Below are 7,634 nucleotides of genomic sequence, written 5' to 3'. Positions count from 1 at the left end.
GGGAAAAGGTGAGCGTTTAAAATCGCATATATTGCATCAAAAATCAAGGCAACCTTCTGCTGGCATTGTGGTTGCTGATCTCGACAGGCAGAAATCAAAGTAACAGGGGAGGGTGACGACCGACGCGTGCGCATTCCTAATCCTGCAAGCATGTCGCGCACATACAACATATCGGGATCGTAACGCCTTGAAGTATTTGCGATCTATTTGCGCGCTGGTTGCACCCGCAGTCTGCCCATTCATTGCGCGCGGGCGGGGCCACCCGCAGGACTACACCTGAATTCCTTCCGCTGTCCGCCCGCGTAGGTTGCTCAGTGAGTACGCTAATTGAGAATCCGCGTTCACTGGACCTCCTTCGTCTACAAAACTCACTGCCGAGCAGCAAGAAGACCTCTTGCTACAGCTGCCATTCAGCGTGAGGACCATTAAAAACTTTTTTCAAATGGGCCCGAGGAGAGAATAGAATAAAATGGTCGCACAATGAGAGGATGAGCTTCCAAAACAAGCCATCAAACCTGAACAGTTTTTTGTTCTTCGAACTGAGAAGGTATAAGGAGACGGAGAAAACCGTTCCTGCGCGCGCGCGTGCGTGCGTGCGTGCGTGCGTGCGCGCGCGCGCGCGTGTGTGTGTGTGTGTGTGTGTGTGTGTGTGTGTGTGTGTGTGTGTGTGTGTGTGTGTGTGTGTGTGTGTGTGTGTGTGTGTGTGTGTGTGTGTGTGTGTGTGTGTGTGTGTGTGTGTGTGTGTGTGTGTGTGTGTGTGTGTGTGTGTGTGTGTGTGTGTGTGTGTGTGTGTGTGTGTGTGTGTGTGTGTGTGTGTGTGTGTGTGTGTGTGTGTGTGTGTGTGTGTGTGTGTGTGTGTGTGTGTGTGTGTGTGTGTGTGTGTGTGTGTGTGTGTGTGTGTGTGTGTGTGTGTGTGTGTGTGTGTGTGTGTGTGTGTGTGTGTGTGTGTGTGTGTGTGTGTGTGTGTCTGTGTGTGCGCGCGTGCGTGCGTGCGTGCGTGCGCGTCTATTGCAATGTAGTGCGATAATGATGCTTTTCAACCCCATTATAAAGTAGACCTTGATCGACGCATTAGTTTTTGTTTTCAAGGATGTGAAACATATTCATGTATTCAAAAATGGCTTCGAGAGAGAAAGAATTGGACCATAAAGTGCACGTGCCGGCTGGCAGTGCGATTTCTCTCCCCCGGTGAATGAAGACGATTTAGTAAAGAAGAAGCTATGCGGTGACTGAAGGTGTTCATTTCACCTAGCATGAAAGTCAAACTTCAATCAATGATGGCAATATACCGCACATGTTAATCTAAAAACAAACAAACAAATAAACAATACTCGTCTGATGTCACATAAACACCCTGAATGGTCAGTCACCCCTATTAAAGGCAGTATGGGGAAACAACCAGTGCAACATTTCAGTCTAAGCTAACGTAAAAGACGCTGCACTGAATCTATTCTTGTAAAACTAGGCTCAGAAGGCAACAACATGAGTACTAAATGCAGTGTATAGCCTTCTCTGGCATCCCGGAAACAGTTGCATGCGATTTCATTTACTGCAGGAAAAAAAAAAACGAATTCCAGTAATATGCTTTGCAGGAATAGTTGGTTCATGCTCGTAGTTATTTAAGTACAAAAAAGGACACAGCATACAAGAACAGGACAGGGCTTCTTGTCTGTTGTGTCCTGTTTTTTGCGCTTAAATAACTACTATCGAAAAAAAAAAGACTTTTTATCTGACGATCAGACCACGGTCACGTACAATAGGAGTTAGATTTAGCTCGCTTCTTCCCAAAACAAACGTATTTCGAAGGCTTAAAATATACGTGGCCGATATCAGGACTGAGCATAAAGTTATTCACACTTTTATAGTTCTCGAGTTGAATTCATGAACGCGAGTGTATTTTTTCGAACGGCCAAGGCACAATGACTTCCACAGCGTTAGACAGTGATGTAAGCACCAAAACTTACCATTTTCTGATGCAAAACCACTTTATCAAGCTGCATGCGCTATACCAGTGATGTATTGTTTTCTATCAACACCGCAATACAACATTCCATTGCACCCTATGGCCGTGAGAGCGTCCTGCTTCGAGTAGTGTGAGAGAGGTCGACTTACAGCCCACAGATCGGCAGCATGGCAAGCAACGAAAAACAGCTTGAAGAACCGTGGAGACGAAGTACACTTCCATCCCTCCTAACTGCTTAATTACCCAAGCAGCGGCCGAGAGCCATCCCTTCATTCAAATAAAGGCAATTCATTCATTCATTCATTCATTCACTCATTTTTCACCGTGTTTTATATTTGCTTGGAGTGTTGTGTGTACGGAGACGCGACCAATCGAGAGCTGCACGTAATCACCGACTCACAAGCGGCGTGTCGGCTCCTCCTTGCAGGCAGAATACCTAAAAAATTACCTCGCTTCACAACTAACCCATTGGCTACAACCTCACAGCTCAAACATCAGATCACTTGGGTTCCGGGGCACTCTGGATTGGAAGGTAATGAGGTCGCGGATAGACTAGCTCGAGGTCACACAAACCGAGCGGCCACTAATCCCGATCTCACAACCAGCATTCCTGTCCCAGCGACTTACGGCGCGCGACTTAAGTACCTACGGGAACAACGTAGGATTTATCCCCCTCCACACAAGGGTCTAAATGCACAAGAAACGCGGGAATGGAGACAGCTTCAAACCAACACTTACCCCAACCTACATCAATACAACATAATGTTCCCAGAACACTACTCAGACATATGCCCTTGGTGCAATGACCAGCCACCGCCTACCATGTCACATCGGGGTGCACAGGCCCCAAACCTCCACACATAAACATGCACCATTCGGAGGCGCAGTGGGAGGCCACTCTGCAATGCTCTGATCTAGAGACCCAGCGTAGGCTGGTAACTCAGGCAAGAGCGGCAGCCCAGGCCACTGGGGTCTTGAAATGAAGACTCCACTCACTGCCCCCTCCCCCTTTTTTTTTCTTTTTCTTTTTGAAATAAAGTTTTCTCTCTCTCTCTCTCTAGAAAAAAGTATCGCTGCCCTTTTTCTAATTACTGACAGCATATTTTTTGTACATATATAAAACTCTTTACTGCATTCAATAGTATTCATTCCGACGCTCACTGGTCCAAGTAAATCCATACAAATACTCACCCTAAAGTACCATGAGGCGCACCTAAATTGTTTTTTTTTTTTTTCCATGACAGAATACTGGCTTGACACGGCCTTTAGTCAAGCTGGGGCTAAAATACTAGGGGCGCACTTTTTTTTTTTTTTTTAGTTTTGTCGCATTTCAATTTTGCATTAATTGCAAAGCCTCCAGCCGCGGTGGTGCAGTGGTTGGGGAGCTCCACTGCTGATCCCAAGGACGCGGGTTCGACCCGGCTGTACCGGTCGCTTTTCAGTGGAGGCAGAAAGCAAGGCTGTGCTGTGCGATGTCAGTGCACGTTAAAGAACCCCAGGTTGTCTAAATTTCTCTAGTCCTTCACTACGGCTTCCCTCATAGCCTGAGTCGCTTTGGGACGTTAAACACCATGGACCAAACCAAAACCACATGTCCCTGCGTCAGTCTTTTGCTGAAATTGCCGCTCTCATCAGCGTGAATGCAGGGGTAGATCGGGGGGGCTAAGTAACAGAACACCTTACAGCGCTTTCTTTTTTCCGGCCTGTCTTTGAAGTTTGCCATTCGTGCTGTAACTTGCATACAAGAACGCGAAACACTGCCGTCACCGTAACGCAGAACACGTGGCAGTTAGCCACCAACGAATGCATTGAGGATGGTGGTGCGATGCAAGCTTCACCTTGTATAAATAACACCTGATTCTACTTTCCTACTTCCTGCTTCTTTCCCACGTAAATCCCACATCCGATAATACGAATTTCGTGAGATGGCTGACCTCGACAAGGCCTATAATGAAACAAAAGGACAATGGATGGGTAGATTCACGTTCAAAATAGCAAAAAAATATATATCATGTTGGTGACGCAAGAGTTCTTAATTCCACCAAGAGAAGGCAAGTTCTGCTCCAATCGCTGTGTCATAGGCATCTAAACAAAACACAAAGGCAATACTAAAATCAACTAGACCCGTAGAGCGGACGATCCGCGTGAGCTGGTTCAAATTTCGCTTTTGTAATTGCTGCATTCGTTCTGAATGATCCTGGTGAAACACTTGGTCTAACTTCCAGCCCCCCCCCCCCCCCCCCCCAAAAAAAAAAAAAAGAAATCCGATTCCTTAAAGATAGGAAAAATATCTGTCATGCATCCACCTACCCTTAGGTTTCACAATAGAAAAGTTAAAGAAACAGCAGAGCTAAAGGTATTAGGAGTCAGCTTATACTAAAAGCTGTTTCCTCTGCATTATCTTAAATATATCAAAGAAACAATGTTTCTTAGTCAACAGCCTAAATATATTTACATGGATAAACAAAGGACTCTAAAGAAAGCCCTAAGAAAAATATATAGAAGAGCTATTTGGAGAGAAACTATCTACACTTCTATAGTTTCCTACAGGAATACATTCAATATTAGGGATGAAGTCAAGAGAAATGATCCCACTAATTGTATTATTCAAGGCCTATAGAACTTTTAATAACTTTACACTTAACGTTCTCGCCAATTAATGCACCCCTAATACATTTCTGAATAGAATGCGAAAATGATGTCAGAGGTGTTCTTGGAAATGCTCTCGGAAGCTTTCGTTCCACAGAACAACAATAGAAAAATTGAATGTTTGGCAGTCTGAGCACGCAGCACTGAACGAGCAACTTGCACACAACATCTCTCCACGCCAGGCCACGCCTCAGGGCGGCAAGGAATTTTAGAATTTCTTCTGTGACTTCCGTGGTGTAGAAAATTCAGTGGGCACGTGTACAATTCAAGCTGACGTACAGCACATAGTATAGAGCAAAGCAGTCGACTGAGCCCGGAGGTTATCACGCACTGAAACCAGTTGCGTCAGCCCTTTGCACAAAGAAATAATGAAAACGATCCGCAGTCGTTCGTATACGTGACAGCGGAAGGGTCTACATGAGATGGATAGAAGTGTTATATTGAGTGCTAAGCGGTAATTCAGACAACGACGCTGAGAACAGCCAAAGAATAGAAAATACGAATGCACATTAGCACTCACGCATCACATTACAGGCTCGTGGAAACGCAGCTTTGTCCACATACCACGCTAGCACTTCTAATAAAAGGCCCGAAAAGGTGCGGACGAATCAGATCGCCACTGAGGAGTATAGTCAGCTAGCCTTGGCTGATAAGCGGCATCCGGCCGCTGCCAGCAAGGCCAAAACCACCTCACCTTCACTGACAGCGCTAACAAGCACTGATTAGAAGTTTTACAACCCGTCAACGTACTGATACCGACACTTGGGCATATACTGTGCAGGGAAAGTTCAACGGCTGCACTGACTTACGCTTCCCCGCGGGCCCATGCAGAGAGACTGGGTGAGCCAGCTTGAACATTCGGACGTGTCTCCTGTTCATCTCCGCCGCCTGTGTCTCTATGTTAAAACTAGCCTACCCAAAAAGGCGAACAATTGGCACCAAACTTCTCTAAAGCGTTGGCGCAGCGCTCTGCCGTGCAAACTGCGCGAGTCTCTTTTGCAATCGCTCAACATAATAGGGGAAACGATTGCTCGAAAAAAAAAAAAAAAAAAAAAAGTCACATAGATCGAAAAACAAGGAGGGCGCCAGCACACTTTCTAAAAACTGGCAATTGCTCCCCAATTTCGGTTTTTATTGCGTGCTACGTAGCTCGATCGTTTTCGCAAGTACGTAACAGCTCTTGTAACTTATTTTAGATGCGAAATATCTCTCCAGCTGGACTCCTTCTGCCTCAGTATCTTGACTAAAAAGAAAACTAAGAAAATCAAATCAAATGGTTTATTTTCCCCAGATGCTTGCTGGTTGTAGCACCTGGGCTAAAAGCTGCTCGAGGCAGCTTCACGAGGACCAGGTGACCATTAAAGAAAAAAAAAAAATCAAGGTAGGGCGTGGTGAGCGTAAAAGCCCTTCGATTAAACAGAAAATAAATTTGTTACACTTCCCAACACAATGCGCCTAGGTTCTGGCGCCCACCCTGAAGGTGATGAACCTAGAACTCTCGTACATAGAATGTAGACAGATAACACTCCACGTTAGGTAATGCAAGAGGAAGCGACTAGCTTCCATTGTTCGGCAAGAGAAAGTGTGAGTTGTACGTTGTACCTCGAGGACATTGGAAAAGTCTCACAGAGCTTGGGACTTGCGCAAAACATCCGGTTAGCAGTGTAACACCAGCGCTGAGCTCGCAACATTATCAGAGATAAGCAGCTTCCATGAAAAGCGAATGAGTGCGTGTGCAGGAAAGCTCGGAGCGTTTCTCTGCATCACTCGTGTGATACCCTCAAAGCTCTTGGACTCTTTCATTTGCGTATCCGACGTCGAATGTTAAAGATGTAACGAACAATGAAGCTGAATATGAAAAAGGGAGTAAAATTCTCTAAAATTATTTTTGAAATGAAAGCTTCACTATGCCAAGATAAGGTCACCGTGCCGTGCTCAGGCCACTACTGTGCATGCTCCCAGTCTTCTTCATTTTCCCTTCCTCTGTCTCTTTCTTCTCCTTCTTGGCTTCTTCCGAATCTTCTTGCTTCCCGTCTTCGTCTTCCCTTCTTCAGTCTTCTTCTTCTTGGCGTCTTCCGAATCTTCTTGCTCCATTTGGCCGGCTTTATCTTCTTCTTCTTCTCCTTCTTCACTTCTTCCGAATCTTCTTGCTTCCCATCTTCTTCTTGCTTTCTTCAGCCTCCTTCTTTTTAGCGTCTTCAGAATCTTCTCGCTCCATTTGATCGGCTCCTTCCGCAGATAGAGCTTTACCACGTATAACAATTGAATGAAGTTTTCGTAGTGAAGTAATGAAGTTTTCGCTTACGCAGTAGGCTTAATCAAGCTACACCATAAGAAATTTTTACTGCATGTCCCAAAAAAAATGACTTTTTTCTTCTTTTTTCTGCATAAAAGAGGGGGGCAACGGCATCAATAAAGACAGTTTCTGTGACATATGTTCGGTTCGTTAGTACGGTGTTATTCATACTGTGAATTAACAGCTTCAATGGTGCTTCAGTAGGGCCTCGAACTTCCACTAATCAAGGACGCAGTTTCTAGCTCCGAAGCATTCCTAAAAACTACGTCGGTACAGCTTGTGCAGGCACGACCCGTTCACGTGTTCGGCCGACTGTAACTTCGGCAGTGCTCTCGGCGCCTGACCATGCGACGTCAGGCGTGTCTTATCTCTATCCGATGGTAGCCTCGCGAGCGCATTTACTCCTCTCTTTTAAGAAGGCCTCACAAGTGTAGCATTTTGCAACAAAGCGTAGATACGGTGGCATGTGGAATCCGGGGTCTAACATCTCAAACCTGCAAATGAGCCATGAGGGACGCGCACTGGAATGCTCCCGATTAATTTCACCGCAAGGTTCTTTAACGTGCATTGACATCGCACAGTACCCGGATATTGTGCGATGTGCATCTTCTTTTATGAACTATTTTGAACATCACAATAGTGTGTCGCTGAAATCACAACAGCAAGAGCTCGTTGATGTCTAACGGTGGTTCAGATGCTAGTCAGCGTACAGGCGAGGCGACGAAT

The sequence above is a fragment of the Amblyomma maculatum genome, chromosome 1, assembly GCF_055883805.1.
Source record: "Amblyomma maculatum isolate TAMU_Amacu chromosome 1, ASM5588380v1, whole genome shotgun sequence".
NCBI lineage: Eukaryota > Metazoa > Arthropoda > Arachnida > Ixodida > Ixodidae > Amblyomma > Amblyomma maculatum.
The sequence above is the reverse complement of the archived record's forward strand: the minus strand, read 5'-3'. Positions refer to the sequence as shown.